The sequence below is a fragment of the Opisthocomus hoazin genome, chromosome 1, assembly GCF_030867145.1.
Source record: "Opisthocomus hoazin isolate bOpiHoa1 chromosome 1, bOpiHoa1.hap1, whole genome shotgun sequence".
Classification (NCBI taxonomy): Eukaryota; Metazoa; Chordata; class Aves; order Opisthocomiformes; family Opisthocomidae; genus Opisthocomus; species Opisthocomus hoazin.
Window position 1 is genome coordinate 43771669 of NC_134414.1, and position 23640 is coordinate 43795308.

At 41.8% G+C, this 23640-nt stretch overlaps 1 pseudogene; it reads right to left on the minus strand.

Annotated features, from left to right (window-relative positions):
• Nucleotides 1-13457: 13457 nt before the first annotated feature.
• LOC104327982 (E3 ubiquitin-protein ligase Topors-like) lies at nt 13458-22812 on the minus strand (annotated as a pseudogene).
• Between the last annotated feature and the right edge of the window lie 828 nt (nt 22813-23640).

Genomic DNA, 23640 nt, shown 5'->3' on the forward strand with positions numbered 1-23640 from the left:
GGATATTCTGATCTTACATGTCAAGACTTTATATTCACATAAGGAAGGCAGACATTTATAGTCAAATGTGTGGTATATGTCAGCACACATTTAGCTCCTCCTGTAATGCAGTAAGAAACAACACCATCTTTTACAGTATTTGAAGGGAAAATATAATATAGAAAATACTCTATGCTAAGGATTATGAAAAGAGGAGAAAAAACTGTGTAAAGTCACAGACTTCAAACAATGCAGCAGGAAAAGATTATTTAACTATTCTTATGTAACAAGTTTTGAGGTTTTTACTAAGAAACTAACAATTAGTTATACATAATATCTGAAGCTTTACACCTCAAAACAAGAAAAACTTAATAAATTCCAAGGACAAGGATTGAATTTGAAAATAAAAACATATTTTTCCTACAGAAATTTCATTGTATTTTAAATGCATTTTGTATGACAGTTTTGAAAAATACTCTGCACTCCGCTGTCTAGTTGAAGATGAAATTGCATAATTTCATGTTACTTTTTCACCGTGCTATATAGAATATTTTTGCACCAGAAATGCATCATATTTGAAAACAAGTAAAAAATAGTGGGGACAAAGTCATTTCACCTTCACACAGCCTTCATTCTTATACAAGAAAGGAAAAAGAATACTTACATAAACCTGAATTCTATATGAGGTGTAGAAATAGGTATTCTTTGTATGTCACTTCAATGTACAGCAATTTAAGATCATGAAATTATGATCATGTATATAAAGTTCAGATTATTCTGTTCTTGCAGCAGAAAATTTCTCGTGCATTACACAGGGCTTCTGCGCTAGACTTTCAGCTTTAGGTGGTTTAGAAGCTACAAACATTTCTAGACAGGAAAGAAGAACTCTAAAAAAATAGGAAGAAGGAAAAAGAAGGTGCTTGCCTAGACTATTGCCCTGGAATGAATACTTGGTACTAGTCCCTACTCCAATGTCTTCTCTGTTCATTTGTTTAATGTTTTCTTTTTTCTTTCTCCTGACATTAAAGGAGGATGTTTAAAACAAAGGGAAAAAAAATCCCATGCCACAAGAAACTATGGTCCCTTTCATAATTTCCTTCAGTCACATAAATCTTACATTTCCGCTACACAGAAATGTTACATCCCCTTTTGTGATTTAATTTGTCAGAGCATAATTAGCCAGGTGCAAAGAGACTGCTAGAAGAATATACAGAATATAAAACAATTATTAACTGTCTACCATGCACAAAAGATGTCTAAGATTTAATAGACTATTAGGTTAAGCATTCTTGTACTTGCCTCCCCTGATCAGGTACACAAAAACCATTTCTTGACCAACCAGGCGTCAGAAGGGAGGGAAGACCCCACAGCTTCCTGAAAAGATTCCTCACCACATTTGAGTTGCCATCCTCCCCCATCTCCATCAAGAGCAAACACTCAGCTAGCCCCCAGCTAGCATCCCTGTTTTATTTTGTCTTTCCTTTAGGATGACACATTTATCCACATGGATCCTTCTGTGTCTTGAATCCTTGAACTAACGACAGTCCCTGTCTCAACACTCCTACTCCTACCCATAATTTTCACTTTCTTTTCCTTCTGCATTTTTTCACACATGTTTCTCTTAGAGCTTTGAAATTTTCTCAGAAGTTGGAACATATGTTACGCTGCTGAACTACACCCAGACTGGTCCTTGGACCCTCAGTGCTCATGCCACTGAGCTTCAGGGGCAGGGTGTTTACAGCAGAGCTTGTAGAGAGGGAGGGTTACTGTGATGTCCAGGAAACAGAAAACGTACACCCCAGTATATGTACCTAGGCATGTGTGTTTGTATTTTTGTGAAGTAGATACTATGGTATTCCCTCAGGGAAAGACTGAACGTACTCTAAGATAGACAAGTTTCCCTGTTTCTAGTGCAAATGGCAAGTGGTGGTAGCACCATCCCTCCATCTTATGAAGGTGTTATAAATGGCAATAAGCCATTTGCATTATCTTTTTCTTTATTCATATTTAAGGCAATGAAAAGCAAGCAAACAGTGCTGGGTGCGCAGGGAGTCACTGCTCCACAAACATGCACACCTTCTAATAGCACCGGCGGTCTTTATGTCCTCTCCGAGCTGTTTGTTTCTGTGAAGTCTCCTCCTTCTTTTGATTCTCTGTGCTTACGTGGCATCATTTATTGACGCATGTGTCTTACCATGTTGGTGGTCTTTATAGTTCCTCTGGTGGTCTTAGGGATGAACAGTCTCTTCTTCCTTGGTGTCCTCTAAATGTCCTTTTCCTATAAGCGCATGCGCACTTGGTTTTTGTCTTGCATAAGCAATATACGTTATCCCAGTCTCAAACTGCACTTGACTCTATCTTGCATAAGCGATATACGTTATCCCAGTCTCAAACCGCACTGGACTTCTGTCTTGCATAAGCAATATACATTAGCCCAGTCTCAAACCCACAGATATCCTGTCTATCGTCCCATGCCTTATGTGGTTTTGTTATTTCACATTATGCTAGTTTCCACAGTTGCACAATATGTGCACTCAACACTAATCATTTTCTAGTCTATTACAAAGGCTTTGGTGCTGCGGGTGTATATTAGATTTTATCACAATACTTATACTGTATTGTATACCACTCTGAGACAGACTGCCTCCAGCACAGCTGAATCTAGGGAAGTGTAAGGTGAAGGAACCACTGAAAATAGTTTAGCAGATCAGTGTCCTAATTTTTCATTCATATCAACTGCTCTTCTACTGTTGGCACATGGCTGAGACTTTTGAAAAAAAAATCATAATCTAATATCAGGCACCCAACTTAGATAGCAGAAAATGATATGATCTTCTAGAGGATGATTCAGAACATCTGCCTAAATTAGCAATCACTACATATAAATTATATTTTTTATTATTTTTCATGCTTTGGACATAATTTTTAATGCTTGTAAGGCAGCAAACACTTGAGCTACATGTCATCTTTTACCTGCAGATTGTCATATTTGTATTTAAATTTGAACACGTATTTTACTCTTTTATTACCTTAGCTTTGACCATGTGTTTTACTCTTCTATTACCTTAGAGATTTAGAAACTGTAGTAAGAATTTTTAGTTAGCTTGATCAGTTTTGGTGAGAAGGAGTGAAGGACCAAAAGGGAAGAGGATTTTGTAGACATCAGCTGGACTTAAGTAGATTCTATAGATAAATCTGACGTGTGACCTATTCATCTATCTGAGGATTTATCTATAATCTTAACACTTTTCTCCATTTCCTCTTCTTGCCAGATGAGTTACCCCCCTTTCTTTAACACTAGAAATGACAAGTGAATCTAATACTGTGCTCATAAATTTGACATTGCTTTACTTAAGTCACCACGTCTACACACGAGAAAATAGTGAACTGAAACAGCTAATTTAAAAGTTTAAAAACTTTACTGATTCATTAAATTCCTAATGTATCTAGATGTGTATCTAGAAGATTGTTGTGTTATCTTCTGTTTCTATGCTATTTGAAAGACATTCCCATAGGTTTTGTGCTTCTATTCTCATTTTCTTAAAAAAAAAATGCATCTACCAACCATAGAAATCAGGGCTTTCCCCAGGTCCTAAACACATTTTCTGATCCTTTTTGATCCTCTAGGATATTCCTTTCTAGGTTCACTCAAACATTATCTTATGAACCTCTGTGAAGCAAACAGGTTAATTTCCTTCAACTTTCTTCATTCCCCCATCTGACAGTCTTGCATATTAGTTCAGTGTATGTCAAGCTAAACTTATGCTCTTTGACAGATTTAGAATTACTTAATAAGAAGATGCAGTATCACAAGATACAGACTAACTGAAGGACATATACAATAACTTCTAGTCACGTCACCATACTTCTGGAAATCCAGGTAAACAGTTTCTCTTCTGATATATTCATTTATAAAAGTCAAGTAAAGCAGTGTCTTTTATTATCTCAAGAACAGAGTTTTGAAAGATGGTGTGAATTTAATTGTAAATTGTCTCCGCTTTATAATTCAGTCCTTCTTAGACAGATTTTTCCCTTGCAGATTTAAAGAGTGATTCATTGAGATATACACTGCTTGCTTTCAAACAACACAAGCAATATCAAGGCAAAATATGCCTGTTATAAACGGAACAAATATACAGACTTTTGAATCTCAATGAGATTATTCGATATTTTCCAGTCTCACATCCTTCTGTAAGAACTAAAAATCTCAATTGCAGCCCTGATAGATTTTTATATTTGAAGCTCTGATTTGTCTGACAAATCTAAATTTCTGGCAACCATATATGTCATTAAGGGTCTACAGTGTATACAGGGTAATACTCTCCATTAGTGCTAGTATTGTTTTGGATACTTCTTCCAGTGTTGGTTCAGCTGGCAGCTCAAGTATGTATGGATATTGTTTAAATAAGCATTTTAAATACTATGCTGAAAAATTCTGCTTGGAGCATGGCAATATTTTCTATTACTAAAAAAATTGCCAAGAGGACCTATATTCTAAGAATGAAAATCACACTTCACTTTCCTCAGCTTCCAGAATATCACGGAAAGCGGAAAATGGGATTCGCACACAGTTTAATTCAAGCACTGGCAACAGAATTTTAGTACAAGTTTTCTTTTTTTGATACTACAGTTTATATTGTTGCTATACATATTGTACTTATATATACATATATTGATACATACTTTATATATTTTGATGCTGCAGTACATTTTTTACATCTACATTTTTTATATACCCCCCTAAGGGATTTGAAGCCCTTTTTCACATTTCTAGTGCTTTTCTTTTCCCACTACTCTATTTTTATCACACATTTACTAATGTCCTCTACTCCATTTTTTGCTGTGCATATTTTCCTATACATGATCTCTGTCCATTCATAAATTTCCTGTAAGCTACAAATAGCATCTGATATTAGGGCCACAGAAGACAGTGAAGCTAGCAGCCATATTTTTTTAGCAGTTCATCCAGAATTTCCACTTTCTGGTATTCTAATATGTCTTCAAATTGTTGGGATTTTTTTAGGTTGCTGTTCATATATTTTGCATTTTTCATTCCCAGTTTTATCTAGTCTTAGTGGATAAATGAAGAGGACAAAGATAACTTTTTGTGTTTGTTTTTCATTTGGAAATAGAACAAGTGAGTCACAAGTAACAGGACAGATTCCTCGTCTCAGACAAGTTCTGCATTTCTCACACTTCAGCTTGGTCATTCAGTTTCATGGAAAATGTATTCCAGCCCTCTTCTTCCAGCAACAAAGACCATGGTCAGATGCTCAAAGTCTGGATGGCCTTTTATGATCCTGTGCTCAGTCTCTCCCTATATGTGAACAAGAGCCCATTCTCTTCCTCTTTACATTTAACTTTTCTGTACGTGAAGAGTGCTACTTGTCACAGCAGTTTCCTGTAATCTTAACTGCAATTATTTAGATCTGCCTGAGGTGACATTTAGTACTTACTTGATTCTACTCCTGGTTCTCCTTTATACTTCACCTTTCCAGAAGCATGAGCCAATCTCTGTCATTATTTGGGTAAAGATTATGCTACAAAGTTGCATCAGTGAAATTCGAACTAGTACATTTATTTTGTCTGCTTGGTTGCATTATTCTTACGAACTCTAGACTTCTAAGTTACAAGAGTCCATAAGTGTTAACTTGTAAAAAGTGGCACAAGGCATAAAATCATAGCAGATAACTTCCACAACCAGAACATTATTTCTGAAATTTTACAATAATTTTGTGACTTTTCAGTAGTTGAACACTATCTAGAAGATCAGCTACAAAATTTAAACCTTTTCTCAATTATTTATGAAGTAATTTTTTTTCAAAACACATGAAGATTACAGTTTCTTAGTCAAAAAGCAAATTTACAAAGTAAAAATCTTGTAAAAACATGTCATGTAAAAATAGTTGAGAGTTCGCAGAACTAAGAAACTGAAATTGATTCATAATTACAGTCTTTCACAGACTAGTATTGTGACTTTATACGACCTTATTTTCAGTTTTTTCCCAATTTTGTTGTTACTTCATTTTACCACATTCAAATGGAATGTTTGCTACATGTCTTAATATACACATATCAGTGGTACACAGGTACAATCAGTTAGCAAACTTGCTGTCTCTGTAAAATAATTCTGTTCTGTATTCATTGCATGTGTATTTATAACCAAAAACTGAATCTGAGAAAAAGGATTTCACTGTGTTGTAAAGGGGTATCATTGATTATTTACAGTAAATCAAACTTTATAACCCTCCTCAATCTTTCTTAAACTGTATCTTTCTATTTTATTTGATATTTAGTCCAGAGACTTAAAGCAGTGTAAGTCAGGGAAATCCTTAATTCCAGAAAGATTTGTACGAGTACATGAAGAAACATTTCTTACAGTAGCTTTTGCATTTGGGGTAGCTGTAAGACTATTGATATCCTGTAAGCATATAATATTTAAGAGCAAGAGAGCTAGATTTTTTAAAATGTTCAACAACTGGAGCCTCCTTTTGTTCTGAATTAAGGCTACTGGAAGTTGTTAGGAAATGATAAAAACTTTTTTCAAACTCATTCGTTCACTTGGGCTGACTTTCTGCATACACAGAGCTAAATATACAATAACACTTGAAATGTATGATAGTCAAAATGTAAGTCATAGCTGCAGAAAGAGAAGTGCTTCTGCGCTTAATAGAGAACACTGAAAAAAATGAGAAAAATTCAGAGAGGAAATCCAAGAACAATTAAAATCCTCGAAAATCATCTTAAAATGAGGCACATAAAGAGCTTTATTAATGGAGGTAACTTACAGGAATGCTAAGATATGACTTCATTGTAATTGTAGATGTGGCTAAGAGCTTGGTTTGTTTAATTTTTAGGTTTGGGAGACAAAGGCATGACAAGAAAAATGCAGTTCCTGGAAGGAGAACTTATATTTAAGAGAGTAGAAAATAAGGTGTCTGGACTTAAAATGACGTTCTATTAGGGGACGTATACAGTCTTGTCATCACCTAAAATTGCTGGATCTGGCTCACCAGGGAAGTGGTCATGGCACCAAGCCTGTCAGAGTTCAAGGATCTTCTGGATGATGCTCTTAGTCATATGGTTTAGCTTCAGGTAGTCCTGCAAGGAGCAGGCAGTTGGACTTCATAATCCTAATGGGTCCCTTTCAAGTAGAGAGACTCTAAGATGTGAAGGGGGAGGGAGAACATATCAGGCTTGTCAGTGACAAACTATGGGGTGATGAACAACTGTTGGAGGGATGGGATGCTAGTACGGGCCCTCAGCCTGTTGCCCAGAGGCATGCTGGGAACACTGCAGCACAAAGTCTGGTAGAGGTGAGCTGCGAGCTCCTGAGGTAGTAGGAGCCAACAAGGAAGCTTCCATGAAACACCCCAAGGGAAACAAGGGGTGTTCCTCTGTGAAGGTGGCATGGCCAAAAGCCCAGATAAAGCCCTCTATATGAACACACGCAGCATGGGAAACAAAGAGGAACAGCTGGAAATTGTCCGTGTGCTAGAAAACTACAATCTGATTGCCCTTACTGAAACCTGGTGGAATGAATCCCATGACTGGATCATGGCTATTGAAGGCTACAGGCTGCTTAGAAGGGACAGATGGGGAAAGAGTGGTGGAGGCCTCTCCCTCTACATCAAGAAATCAATCCAATGTGAAGAGCTGTCCCTCAAAAATAGTCCTGAACAGGTCAAAAGCCTATGGGTAAGAATCAGAGACAGAGGCAACAAAGGGAGGCTGGTCGTGGGTGTCTCCTACAGGCTGCCTAATCAAGGGGAGCCTACTGATGAAGCCTTCTTCCTTCAGCTCCAGAAGGCTTCGTGCTTGCTGTCTTTCGTCCTGCTGGGGGACTTCAACCACCCCAAGTTCTGCTGGAAAAGTAGCATGGTGAGGTGTAGGCAATCTAAGAGATTCCTAGAATGCATTGAGGATAACTTTCTAAGCCAGGTAACTGACACCCCTACCTGAGGGAATGCAATACTAGACCTGATGCTCACCAATGCAAGTGAGCTCATTGGTGACGTCAAGACTGGAGGCAGCCTGGGCTGCAGTAATCACACATTGTTGGATTTCACAGTCCTGAGGAATATGGGAAAGGTGAGGGGTGTACTCCGGACCCTAAATTTTAGGAAAGCAAAGTTCCAGCTCTTCAAGGAGTTAGTCAGTAGGACCCCCTAGGAGATGGTCCTAAGGGACAGGGGGGCAGAACAGAGCTGATAGATCTTTAAGGACACTTTCCATAGAGCGCAGGAGCTCTCAGTTCCCAGGTGTAAGAAGTCAGGAAAAGAAGGGAAGAGACCAGCATGGCTGAATCGAGACCTGCTGGTCAAACTAAAGGGCAAGAGCAAACTGCGCAGGCAGTGGAAGCAAGGACAGGTATCTTGGGAAGAATATAGGGATGCTGCCCAGTTGTGTGGGGATGAGGTCAGGAATGCCAAGGTGCAGCTGGAGCTTACTTGGCAAGGGATGTAAAGAATAACAACAAGGGCTTCTACAGGTATGTCAACCAGAAAAGGAAGGTTAAAGAATGCCCCCAATAAAAAAGAATAGCAACCTTGTATCAACAGATGAGGAGAAGGTTGAGGTGCTGTCCTTGGTTCAGCCAGGAAAAGGTTAATTTTCACCAGAAGCTGGGAGGGGGCACAGCCACACCGGCTGACCCAAACTGGCCAAACAAATGGGGTATTCAATACCATGTGCCACCATACTCAGTTCTGAGGGGGGGAGCAGGCCAGGGGGAAGTTAATCATGTTACTATTTGCTTCATTTGCTGTAGTGTTAAACTGCCCTTATTCCGACCCATGAGTTTTGTCTTTTTCTCCTCCCCACCCCAGTGGGGAGAGGGGCAATACAGCAACCACGACGTTCTTCGTTGCTGGACAGGGCCAAACCAAGACAGGCACTCAGCAACATTTTTGCCTCAGTCTTCACTGGCAAACTCTCTCCTCTCCCTCCCCAGTTCATGGACTGCAACACGGGGACCAGGTGGGCAAAACCTGTAATGGAAGACCAGGTTTGGGACCACCTGAGAAACCTGAACATACAGAAGTCTATGGGACCTGATGAGATGCATCCCAGACTCCTTAGGGAATTGAATGATGTCATTGCCAAGCCACTCTCCATCATATTTGAAAGGTCATGGCAGTCAGGGGAAGTACCTGGTGACTGGAGGAAGGGAAACATTGTGCTCATTTTTAAAAAGAGTAGGAAGGAGGACCCTGGGAACTACCGACCTGCCAGGCTCACCTCTGTGCTTGGGAAGATCTTGGAATAGATCCTCCTAGAAGCTATGGTAAGGCACATGGAGGACAGGGAGGTGATTCAAGACAGCCAGCATGGCTTCACCAAGGGCAAGTCCTGCCTAACCAACTTAGTCACTTTCTATGATGCAGTGACTACATCAGCGGATGAGGGAAGGGCTACAGATGTGATCTATCTGCACTTCTGTAAAGCTTTTGACACAGTCCCTCACAACATCCTTCTCTCTAAATTGGAGAGATATGAATTTGATGGGTGGACAGTTCAGTGGCTAAGGAATTGGTTGGAAGGTCGTAGCCAGAGGGTAGTGGTCAGCAGCTCAAAGTCCAAATGGACACCGGTGACAAGTGGTGTCCCTCAGGTGTCCGTACTGGGACCGGTGTTGTTTAACATTTTCATCAATGGCTTAGTGAGATCGAGTGCACCCTCAGCAAGTTTGCAGATGACACCAAGCTGAATGGTGCAGTCAACACACCAGAAGGATGGGATGCCATCCAGAGGGACATGGACAAGTTCCAGGAGTGGGCCTGCATGAACTTCAAGAGGTTCAACATGGCCCAGTGCAAAGTCCTGCACTTGGGTCAGGGCAAATCCCAGTATCAGTATGGACTGGGGAATGAAGGGGTTGAGAGCAGCCCTGCAGAGAAGGACTTTGGGGTACTAGTGGATCAAAAGCTGGTCATGAGCCGAAAAAGTGCGCTTACAGCCCAGAAGGCCAACCATATCCTGGGCTGCATCAAAAGAAGCACAGCCAGCAGGTCGCGGGAGGTGATTCTGTCCTTCTACTCTGCTCTGGTGAGACCCCACCTGGAGTCCTACATCCAGCTCTGGAGCCCCCAGCACAAGAAGGACATGGACGTGTCGGAGCAGGTCCAGAGGAGGGCCACAAAGATGATCCAAGGGCTGGAGTGCCTCTCCTATGAGGAAAGGCTGAGAGAGTTGAGGTTGTTCGACCTGGAGAAGAGAAGGCTCCAGGGAGACCTTGTAGCAGCATTTCACTACCTGAAGGGGGCCTACAGGAAAGATGGGGAAAATATTTACAGTAGGGTTTGTTGTGATAGGACAAGGAATAATGGTTTTAAACTAAGGGAGGGTAGATTTAGACTAGATATAGGGAAGAAATTTTTTACCATGAGAGTGCTGAAACACTGGCACAGGTTGCGCAGAAAGATAGTGAAGGCCCCATCGCTGGAAGCATTCAAAGTCAAATTGGACAGGGCTCTGAGCAACCTGGTCTATTTGAAGATGTCCCTGCTCACTGCAAGGTGGTTGGGCTAGATAACCTCTAAAGGTGCCTTCCAACCCAAAGCATTCTATGATTCTATGATTCAAAAATCTGATCTCTCTGTTATAAATAACCTTAAAAAACCCACCCACGTTTACAATGTCATCAAAAAAGAGGATGTAAAGCAGCCATAAGAAACAGGGACCTTAGAGCCAAGTATTTCACTGAGACAAGGGTGTGAAGAAGCAATTGCTTCCTTCTGTCTCCGGCTGAGAGATGTAAGAGACTACTTTCAAGAAGAATCACTCATATGTTTTCAACTTCATATCGCTCTAGGTCCTTCCTTGCTCAGAGCCAGTTAAGCTTCCCATTTAACAATGCACATCCTGGAGTTATTGTATCTGTAATGATCCCCATGGTTTTCTGAAAGAGTTCATGCCAAGCATTACAGGTTAATCGTGACGTTACCTTCCATCACATTTAAAAACTTAATTACATGTTTTATTTGTTTAAATCTGTTTTCAAAGTATATATAAGCATATTCCTTCAGGAAATAAAAAAAACAATGTGAGAACTACTAAAATTTTTTCAATCATATCATTTTAATTATCTTTTATTTGCAATCAAAGTATCTTTTTTAAAGGCGAAAATAAATCATTCACGTAATATGTTAGTTGCTTGGTCCTATAATGTCTTCATATCTCTTGAAACTATTAACACATGAAGGAATGTGTTACACATGACACATATGGCAAAGCATTCAACAAAGTGATTGATTACATGTAAAGTTAGTAAATGTGTGTAGTAGCGAAAAAAATCAGACTATGTTTGCTTGTATTCACACTTCCAATATTATTTATGAAACATTGAGTATGTTTTACACAGTGATCTATGAATGCTTGAGTTTCAGTTTTTGATAGATATTTGCTTTGAATTTTTCTAATGAAACCTGACATGTTAATTTCTCTTTTTCTCATTTTTGAACAGTATTTGAAAATAATGACAGTCTCACATAATGTAACATATAAGATTGTGAAATAACACAGGACAATTCTAAATTATTTTGCAAAAATATTCCTGACTGTTTAGAAATATTGGATGATATAATGTCCTGACCGCTGATACAGAAACGTTTTCTCTTCTGGTAATAAAAATATTACTTTATTCATGCTTTTATTGAACTGAATGGTTACTTTTTCATTGACCACAGCAAAAGTAGTATTGGACCTTTATCCAAAAATTTTTGGAAAATATTGAAATGCTTACCATCTGAAATAATAACTTTTTAATTAATAACTTTATGCTTCTCGTTTTCCCAGAAATATACAGGACGAAGACGAATTCTATGACAAGTTGAAGTATATGTGACATTGAAAATGTGTTTGTATTGTCTCACAGAGGAGGCATTTTGGGGTCACATAAAATCTCGGAAACATCGATTGATGCTTAAATATTTGAATGTTATTATAAAGACATAATTAAAATGAATTTAAAGTAAGGTTTGTGATTAAAAACCAGAATTGTAGCCTTGTTTATGCAATAATACTAAATAAATTAATTAATTACTTAAATTATAACTGATAAGTATTAATTAATAATTTAAAAATGAATTGGCAAAATTAAGAATAGAACCTGCAGGATTATGGCTCAGATACATATTTCCCATGAAGGACTTTTATTTAGAACTAATAAAAGTGGTTATGGAAAAAGAAACTAGTACTAAAACACTGTAATATGACATATGGGGGAAAAACCTTCACCTGAACAGACCCAGCTAAGTAGTACAATTGCAAAGGACATACATATGCAAGTGTGTTCATGTAGTATTGCTCATTTTTTGCAATATTTTTAAGTAAAATTTGAAAATATGTCTCAGCTAATTACTGGGTTGGCTACAGTTTCCAAATTCTTTCCAGCATTTAATACTGGAAATTAATTTTTTTATGAAACTCAATCAAAAAGATGTTAAGAGTTTTTTAAAATTCAGATGCTGGAGGAACTCTTCACTTTCCAGGAGGCACCAAACATAATGTATGAATGGAAATCCTCAATAATTGTAAAGATAACTCTGATGAAGTTTGATAGTTTTACGGTCCTTTTTTTCAAGTTTTCTTTCAAATATTGTCATACCATAACATGATACAGTATGGTCAGATGGTTCCTTTTTTCTTCCCTGTTTTTGTTAGTCTATTGTTACTTCTTCTTTTCGTAGAACAATATTATTCTTAAAAATTGGTGACAAAATAATTATTAAGAGTTCCACACAAGTTGATTATACTGGAGCTATTCTAATGAGTTTTTTTCATGTACCACTTTGTGCTTTGTAAGGATGGCTCTAGCTTCCTGAGCAATCTAATCAGTTCAGATCAGCATACCCCATCAGGAACACTCAAGATATTCCATAAATGACATATTGCATTTCCTAGTTCTGATTCATGGCAATCTCCTTATTTGCCCATACACATGCCCTCATGGACAACTTCTGATATCCTCTTTGTTCTCAGATAAATTGATTAGCAAACTCTATGCTAATCATTACTTGTTCGTACAACTATGAAGAAGAAACTTCACTATGAGTTTCACAAGCCACAAATAAGTCACATAGTAGGTAAAAATATGATTTAACTACTTGCTTTTGTGGTATTAGAAGCTACTGTAAATGAAATATTACTGAGTACAAAGTATTCAACTAAGGTTTAAGATTAAGAAAATGTTCTGTAAATTTGGAGTTGGGCAATTAAGATAAACTTCATATAATATAGCATCACTAACAGATTGCCAGGAAAAGTTACGTTTTTGGTTAGTTCTGTATTATTTCAGAACAGCTTAAAAGAAAAATATCTTTGGAAAGCCACATTTATCAATACCAGACTTAGAATTTCATTTAACGGTAAGAAACAGCTTATGCCACTCATTTGTGTGACAAGATTCATACAGATTGGCTAGTAGAAGTTTTATGTCACAAACATTTCGGTAATGTAGTACCAGGAAAAAATCTGCTTTAGAGTTGACTCTCACTGGAATGAGAAAGATGCTGAACAGTTGTAATTTGAACAGTAAGAGCATTAGGCTGATATCTCCTCCTGCTGGAGGATTCATAGCCATCTCCAAATGCCTTTTGACTACAGAAAGCGTAACCCCACTGATATCTACTTTCATAATTGCCTCTTAGGTAATAATGATCACCGTCTCTGCTTCTCCACCGCCTTTTGCCGTGGCCTCTGCTATGTGATGGTGATTTGCTTACTTCTCTGCCGTACTCCTATGACTTAGAGAGCCTCTCTGGCTTTTTAGAGATACTCTGGTGTCATGAGCCCTCGACCTCCTGCTGCTTTTCTTGCTCCTATGTTTGCTACTATCTCTGCTTCTCGATTGTCTCCTTTTAAGATAGCTTTTGCTATGATGCTCCCTCCTAGACTGATGGCTGTGACTGCCTCGACTGTTCCATGAACAGGACTGTGGGGTCCTGGACCTCCCCTTTCTAGACAATATGTGACACCAAGGGAAGGACACAGTGTCACCCTCTGGAGAGGGGCTCCAGCTCAGGGCCTGTGGAGACAGATCTTTTGCCTTACCCTTGTTCTTATCATCTTTTGACTCTGCCTTCTCAACAGGGGACAAGCAGCTTCTACCACTACCTATATCCTCCTTCTATGTGGGGGAACATGGCGAGAAACTCCTGCTTGGTTCACTGTCACTCCAACTGCAACACTGGATTAGCTGCTGTTTCTTCACATCTTCCCTTTTCTCTTTCCTGATGGACTCCTCAGTGTCTGAGGACAGCTCAACCATTTCTGGTGTCTTCTCAGCTAACGGCTTAACATACCCAACAATAACACAATTGTCCGATGAAGAGTCACTGTAGTTTGAGTCAGCTTTAGCTTGTAACTGAGTTTGCAGTTTGGTTGTTTGACTCTTTGTAGCAGAGTCCTCATCAGAACTTTCTGACGTTTCCAGAGGAGAAGCTATACTTGCACGAAACTCTTCTGAAATGGAATAGGAAAGCACTGGAGTTTCTTCATCCCAGGGGGCCTGATCAAGACCAGTCATAGACAAACTGTTATCTGGCCCTCGAGAATATGCCATATGAGGACAGTCATAATTGTCATGTTGGTCATACGCTTCTAAGTTAAAAGGACAAGGGGAAAAATTGATGAATTCATGTAAGAAGTGTTCAGTCCAATTCAGCAAAAATGACTTTAAATCATCAGCAAAAGCCTAACTTTCCAGGTCACACCTAGTCACAATACTCATGTTAATGTGCTGCACAATATTAACCAATGATCCGTGGGCACCAGACAGGACTGTACATTCTTGCTTTCAGCCAGAGAACCAATCTGTTCGTATGCACGCACACACCAGAGAACCAATCTGTTCGTACACACACACACACCAATACGGTACAGTGCTCTGCAGAAGTTGATCATGTCCTCGTCCTGAATCTACCGCAGAGACCTGCCCTGTGTGCTCGCCTGTCTCCTTAAGGCCAGCCTCCTTATCGTCTGCTGGATCTCTCCGGCTCTCTGCTGTGTGGGTTTGCTAGACAACCCTTCATGCAATATCCCATTATCTGGATGGGACAGGGTCCTTCAGGAAGAGGAATGGGAAGGGGAAGGAGATTCAACTAGATGATCCACAGAGGTCCCTTCCAACCCCTGCTATTCTGTGATTCTGTGATTCTGTGATTCTGTGAGTTTGAGCTTGTCTGTAAAATGAGCAGTAATGTTCTTGACCACTTTACTTGATGCAATTTGTTGGCAATGTTTCACTGAATCGTCGACACAGAAATAAAGCATAGTACATTGCATAAGGAAACCAATGCTTTGTCTTTTTTTTTTCCTTTGTATTCCAGAAAACATGTTACATTTTCTACGCACAGAAGTAATTTCAGAATGTGATGATTGTATGTGACATTCCACTGCTAGGAAAGATTGTCAATTACTGAACTTCTTGTGTTGCCTCTATTTTTGTATCATAGAAAGGAGTGCTAACACTCATCAGTTTCACCTAGGTGCACCTCAGGGAACCCTGGAAAAAATGTCGAGCATTTGGTCATTGAAGAGCATTAAATGCTGCATCACACACAAATATTAAGTAGAGAAACTGAATAAGTTAGAAGACTTCTAGGGTACTAAATCAAAAATAAGCAAATAATGTAATCTATTGAAATACTAAAAGTAAAAATAGAATATACATAATAATGTATTAAGTCAAAATGCCATTTCATTTTTTTATTAACAGCAAGATTTTGGAATTATGTTATTTCTTCCCTGTAAAACAATGAAACAAATAAATCATATTCCCAGGGCTACAGATTAGTTCAATATTTCATAACAGATTTTCACTTTTACAACACCTTGTGTGAATCATTAAAGGATCAAGCAGAGAGAGGTGTTACACAGTTCAGGGTAAACTCTAATTATGAACAGAACCAGTGCATTTACACAAATACAGAACCTACTATTATGTGCATATATTACTTTAATTAATTTAGTACATTCCAAGTATTGCAAAGCCATATAAATATAATTTTTAAAATGCCTAAGTTGTTAAAAGATTAAAATACAAAGACTTTCAGTAGAGTTCTAAGTCTCAATGTCTGCTTTAAAACTTACCAGCACAATACAATGCACTCCAGGATCCTGGCTTTCCAGTCAGCCCAAAGATTACTTTCAAACAAGCTTTGCTTGCAAGAACCAGTTTGCAGGAACTTGGGAAAGTAGCATAGTTGCAAGTCTTGTCTCACCCTGATACCCAGAGCTAGAAATAGTAAAGTAGCTCTGACTTCTGATGATTGATCAAGCAATTAATTATAAAACCTAGTAGATGCCACTGCAGTTACTAGTCTCTAGCATTTATAATATACTCTCGTGTTTATGAACCATGACGTGCTTTAACATTTGATTGGAATACATAAAACCTTAATATCACTGTGTTGTTCAGCCAACATAAAGCATGCTTACATACCTTCATAAAAAATAGTAAAAAGGAGAAAACACAAATGAGAGATTTGGTTAAGAATATCAGTGAAGCAAAATGCTTAAACAAGTTTTTCTTCAAATACACATTCCAGTCATTGTTAATTTAACCCATGTCAAGGTTTCCTACAGAAAGCTTCCCCCTCCTCCTTTTTGCTGCCTTTTCCTTTCTAGTCATTTTTGTCTGGCAGAGCCAAGCACTCATTGGCCAAAAATAGTCATTTTTTTCAGCAAAATTTCTAACTGCTGTCAGCTGAATTCTGGTAGTGTCCTGGGTTTGGCCAGGACAGGGTTAATTTTCACCGAACTCCACCTGGCCAAACAGAGCAGGGTATTCCATACCATGTGCCGTCATGCTGGGTTCCGGTGGGGGGGAGCTGGGGGACGGGAACACTCTCGCGTCTCGGGAGGGCACAGCAGTGGTTCGGTCCGAGAGAGCGGTTCTGTTCTGCGGGTTTGTTTTGTATGTTCCCCTTTTTTCTGTATCATTGTTGTTCCTGATCTCTTTGTTTGTTATTGTGTTAAACTGCCCTTATCCCGACCCACCGGTTTTCTGCCTGTTTATTTCCATTCTCCTCCACAGCCCAGCGGGGGGGGGGAGGGCCGCGTGGCGCTTTTCTCGCTGGCTGCAGCCAAACCCAGAACACTTAATTTGGCACCCAAGTGTGGGGCGGGGATAACGGCAACGCTGAGCAGCAGGTGTTCAAACTGCTTTCTTAGATTTTGTTAAATTTTGTCATACGCATTTTTCGGTGTTAAATAGTCACTGGTAAAAAATTTTTCTGACTTTGATCAAGCGGCTCTGCTATGTAAATCCGTACTTGCACTATGTGTTCATTGCCATGCTGTTCATCATCACTGGGAAAAGGACCAGGATGATGATTTTGCTCTACTGTACGATATTGACTTATGACATGATAACATCACTGTGCATGATATTAGGCTTGTATTTGCATGCGGCACTGCGGTCATTTCCATACCTCGGATCCTATGTCTTAGAATTTGTTAATAATGAAACCAAATCTGTGGGGAAAACTGGAGGGGATACTTTCCCCCACTCTGTCATTCCCCCTCTCTCCCTCAGGCTAGTCCTAACAGCTTTTGAGAGTCTCGAGTACCCATGGGATTCTCAGGCCAGCGGGTTCCTATTGTCCTGCCTCCTGAATGGGTTTTGGGTCTTGTTTAGGGTTAAACAAGTCGTTAAGAACATCATGCAGAGACCTGCCCGGGGCTGGATAGCTGTGAGTGGCTGGGTGTGTGGGACAACACGGGCAGGTGTCTAGAGCAGTGGGCACCCCTGGTGTGTTTTAAACTCACCCCTGAACAAATACAGAATCCAGACAATCTAGTAAAATATCTGCAAAAAGTGTGCTGCCACCCTGGGAATTCCAGAGAGACACATTGGCGTTCTCCTGGCTCCCCCGGCAGGCACGGCAGCGGCTCCAGCCCCAACTCCAGCCACACCCACAGTGACTGAGCCCAAATACCAACCTATGCCTGTAGCAGTCACCCCTGTAAAACTAAAGAAAGACGCAAAGAGAGCAGATCGCTCCGGGAGGGATGACAATGAGCCAGGGTCATCGCGGGAGATAGAGACAGAGATCATCACCCGGTCCCTGTCCCTGGGTGAGCTGCGAGACATGCGGAAAGATTTCAGCTGCCACCCTGGCGAGCACATTGTCACCTGGCTGCTGCAGTGCTGGGATAACGAAGCCAGCAGCATGAAATTAGAGGGCAAGGAAGCCAAGCAGCTGGGATCCCTGGCCAGAGATGGGGGCATTGACAAGGCCATTGGGAAAAAGGAACAAGTCCTCAGACTCTGGAGGAAACTTCTGTCAGGCGTGAGGGAGAGGTACCCCTTCAGTGACGATTTTGTATGCTATCCTGGCAAGTGGACCAATATGGAAAGGGGTATTCAGTACTTGAGGGAATTAGCTGTGCGGGAGCTGATTTACTATGACCCAGACGATGAGCAGTTACCCACAGACCCAGATGAAGTCCAGTGCACAGCATTTAGGAGGAGGAAGTTTGTGCGGAGCGCATCCTCCTCATATGCCGACTCACTGGCAGTGTTAACATGGAAAGGTAAAGAGGCACCAACAGTGGATGAGGTGGCTGTCTGATTCCAGCAATATGAGGAAACTCTCTCTTCCTCCATTGTCTCAGCTGTGGAGAAACTGGCCCAGGAGGTGCGGCAAATCAAAGAGAACATGTCCTACTCCCCACCTGTACAGGCCAGTGTCTCAGCTATTAGGGGCAAGTGTTTCTCTGCTCAGGAGAGAGAACACAGAGGCTGCACACTACAGGGCACCCTGTGGTTCTACCTGTGTGACCACGGAGAGGACATGAGAAAGTGGGATGGAAAACCCACCTCAAGTCTAGAGGCACGAGTGTGTGAGTTGCGAGGTAAAACAATCAACAAAGGGGATTCTCTTAGGAAAAATGTTGCTCCTGTTTCCAGCAGCCAGCTCTCCAGAGCAGGTAGGCAGTTCGATCTTGATTCTGATCCTCTGGAGGGGACCTCCAAGTCATTTTTACAGCAGGTGAGCAACAAATTCTCTGACCAGGATTAGAGGGGCCCTGCCTTCAGCCAGGTGGAGGAAAGGGACAGCCGCGTTTATTGGACGGTGTGGATTCGGTGGCCTGGCACATCAGACCCACAAGAGTATAAAGCTCTAGTGGACACTGGTGCACAGTGTACTTTAATGCCATCAGAGTTCAAAGGGTCAGAGTCCATTTGCATTTCGGGAGTGACAGGGAGGTCCTAAGAGCTGAGTGTATTGGAGGCTGAAGTGAGCTTCACTGGGCAGGAGTGGCAGACGCACCTCATTGTAACTGGCCCCGAGGCTCCGTGCATCCTTGGTATAGACTATCTTCGGAGAGGGTATTTCAAGGACCCAAAGGGGTATGGGTGGGCTTTTTATGTAGCTGCTTTACAGACGGAAGAAATTAAACAGCTGTCCATTTTGCCTGGTCTCTCGGAGGATCCTTCCTTTGTGGGGTTGCTGAGGATTGAAGAACAACAGGTGCCAATCGCATCCACAACAGTGCACCGGCGACAGTATCATACTAACAGAGACTCCTTCATCCTCATTCGTCAGCTGATCCGCCAGCTGGAGAGTCAAGGAGTGATCAGCAAAACTCGCTCACCCTTTAATAGTCCCATATGGCCAGTAAGAAAATCTGCTGGAGAGTGGAGACTGACAATAGACTACCATGGCCTGAATGAAGTCACACCACCGCTGAGTGCTGCCATGTCAGACATGCTAGAACTTCAATATCAGCTGGAGTCAAAGGCAGCCAAGTGGTATGCGACAATTGACATCGCTAATGCATTCTTCTCCATCCCTTTGGCAGCAGAGTGCAGGCCACAGTTTGCTTTCACCTGGAGGGGCGTCCAGTACACCTGGAATCGACTGCCCCAGGGGTGGAAACACAGTCCCACCGTTTGCCATGGACTAATCCAGACTGCACTGGAAAAGAGTGACTCTCCAGAACATCTGCAGTACATTGATGACATCATTGTATGGGGTGACACAGCGGAGGAAGTTTTTGAGAAAGGGGAGAAAATAGTTCAGATCCTTTTGAAAGCCGGTTTCGCCATTTAGCGAAGTAAAGTCAAGGGGCCTGCGCAAGAGATCCAGTTTTTAGGTATAAAATGGCAGGATGGGCGCTGTCAAATCCCAATGGATGTCATCAACAAAATCGCAGCTATGTCTCCACCAACCAACAAAAAGGAAGCACAGGCCTTCCTGGGAGTTGCGGGTTTTTGGAGGATGCACATCCCAAATTACAGCCAGATTGTAAGTCCTGTGTATCACGTGACCCTGAAGAAGAATGATTTTGAATGGCGCCCTAAGCAACGACAGGCATTTGAACAGATAAAACGGGAGATAGTTCTGGCCGTAGCCCTTGGTCCAGTCCGGTCAGGGCAAGATGTTAAAAACGTGCTCTACACAGCAGCCGGGGAGAATGGCCCAACCTGGGGTCTCTGGCAGAAAGCACCAGGGGAGACTCGAGTTCGGCCACTGCGGTATTGAAGCCGGGGATACAAAGGATCCGAGGCCTGATATACTCCCACTGAAAAAGAGATTCTGGCAGCATATGAAGGCGTTCGAGCTGCTTCAGAAGTGGTCGGCACAGAAGCACAGCTCCTCCTAGCACCACGATTGCCGGTCCTGGGCTGGATGTTCAAAGAGAGGGTCCCCTCTACGCGTGATGCCACCGTTGCTACGTGGAGTAAGTGGGTCGCACTGACCACCCAGCAAGCCCGAATGGGAAACCCCAGTCGCCCAGGAATTCTGGAGGTAATCATGGACTGGCCAGAAGGCAATGATTTTGTAGCATCACCAGAGGAGAAGGTGACACGTGCTAAAGAGGCCCCAAAGTATAACCAGCTGCCAGAAGATAAGAAACTCTATGCCCTGTTCATGGATGGGTCCTGTCGCATCGTGGGGAAGCAGCGGAGGTGGAAGGCTGCTGTATGGAGCCCTACACGACAAGTCGCGGAAACTGCCGAGGGAGAAGGTGAGTCCAGCCAGTGTGCAGAGTTGAAAGCCATCCAGCTGGCTTTAGACATTGCCAGTCGAGAGAAGTGGCCAGTGCCCTATCTTTACACCGACTCTTGGATGGTGGCCAATGCCTTGTGGGGGTGGCTGCAGCAATGGAAGAAGAACAACTGGCAGCGCAGAGGCAAACCTATCTGGGCTGCCCCTTTGTGGCAAGATATTGCTGCCCGGCTAGATCAGCTGGTTGTAAAAGTCCGTCACGTGGACGCCCACGTCCCTAAGAGTCGGGCCACTGAAGAACATCAAAACAACCACCAGGTGGATCAGGCTGCTAAGATTGAAGTGGCTCAGGTGGATCTGGACTGGCAACATAAGGGTGAACTCTTTATAGCTCGGTGGGCCCATGACACCTCGGGACACCAAGGGAGAGACGCGACATACAGATGGGCTCGTGATCTAGGGGTGGGCTTGACCATGGACACTATCGCACAGCTTATTCATGAATGTGAAACATGCTCTGCAATCAAGCAAGCCAAGCAGGTAAAGCCTCAGTGATATGGAGGACGATGGGTAAAATATAAATATGGGGAGGCTTGACAGATTGACTACATCACACTGCCACAAACACATCAAGGCAAGTGCTATATGCTCACAATGGTGGAGGCCACCACCACCAGATGGCTGGTGTGCCCCATGCCACCGCCTGGAATACCATTCTGGGCCTGGAAAAACAAGTCCTGTAGCAACATGGCACTCGCGAAAGAATTGAGTCAAACAACGGGATTCACTTTCATAACAGCCTTATAGACACCTGGGCCAAAGAACATGGTATTGAGTGTGTGTATCACATCCCCAACCATGCACCAGCCTCTGGAAAGATCGAACGGTACAATGGGCTGCTAAAAACCGCTTTGAGGGCAATGGGGTTGGGACTTTCAACAACTGGGATACTCATTTAACAAAGGCCACCTGGTTGGTTAACACCAGAGGGTCCACCAACCGGGCTGGTCCTGTCCAGTCAAAACCTCAGCACCCCGTAGAAGGGGATAAAGTGCCTGTAGTACATGTGTGGAACATGTTAGCTAAGACAGTTTGTGTTAGTCCTGCCTCGGGCAAACTCAAGCCCGTCTGCAGGATTGCTTTTGGTCAAGGACCTGGATGTACCTGGTGGGTAATGCGGAAGGATGGGGAAGTCCGATGTGTACCTCATGGGGATTTGAGTTTGGGTGAGAATAGTCCATAAATAAATAAATTGTATGAAGTTAATTGTTAAATAACCCTGTCACTGTCTGTTATCACTGTTATAATTCTTATGTGTTGTACCAGTAGTAGCATAATAAGAATCGTCCAGATTAAAGAAGGATGGACTTTTTTCGATGAAAACCTAGCAAAGCACAGCGATGATGGGACTGGAACTGGTTTTCAACTACTGGCACCCAGCAACTTCATCGAGATCAACGTCTCCAACCTGCAGACTGTGGGCACGGGCCGCACCAGATACATCAGCCGTGAGCTCCGGATGCAGCAAGTGACCACCCATCACCACACATCACCTCTCCTGCCATGGAAGACCATTATGACAGATGGAGCCCGAAGTCATGGATTAAATGAACTCAAGAGACACTTTAGAGTGATGATCCATAGACTAAGGGAATGATATCTGGAGACAGGAGAAGTGGTGGTGATCAACTGGACAGTGGGAGACCTGGGCATGACGTAGATGGTATGGAATAAGGGGTGGATAATGTCCTGGGTTTGGCCAGGACAGGGTTCATTTTCACCAGAATCCAGGAAGGGGCACAGCCGGGTGGGCTGACCCAACCCCAACCTGGTCAAACAGAGCCGGGTATTCCATACCATGTGCCGTCATGCTGGGTTCTAGTGGGGAGGGTGGCGGGGCAGGAACTCTCTCGTGGCTAGGGAGGGCAGAGTGGTGGTGCGGTCCGAGAGAGCGGTTCTGTTCTGCGGGTTTGTTCTGTGTAATCCCCTTATCCGTCCCATTGTTGTTACTGTTCCCTTTGTGTGCTGTTCTGTTAAACTGCCCTTATCCCGACCCACCAGTTTCTACCTGTTTATTTCCATTCTCCTCCACACCCCAGCAGGGGGAAGGGGGGAGGCCGCGTGGCGCTTTTGTTGCCAGCTGCAGCCGAAACCAGAACAGAGGGCAATGCAGGATGCAGGTTTTTTAACCTGATAAATAAATGTTAAGGAAAAAATAATTTTAAATTATCTTAAGTAGCTAAATATCTTTAACAAAGAGAAGAAATGGAGCTGTAAAAGTTTATGAAAAATTACATTGCACACAGACTTGTCTGTCATGTATTGGAACACATCAAATTATTGCAGAATTCAGAAGTGATGGAACAAAATTAATATGCAAATAAGGTGCCTTCAGCATTATATTTTGAAAATTGGATGTTTGGAAGAATGTTGTATAAAATATGAGGACCACCCTGAAATAATAAAAATATGAGCAATCAAATTTGAAAAAATATTTCATTGTAAGAAAATAATTGCATCTTGGAAATGTTCAGAAATGGAAAAACAAGCAAAATTTGAATGAAAAACAAGTGTTTTTTTGGGTAAAATATCTTCATAGTTTCATTATGCCCAATTTGTTCTAGTTGAATTTTTATTCTGAGAGGGTGTTGCTCCAATAAATTTAGACAGATGGAGATAATAAACCTAAAATGCATTC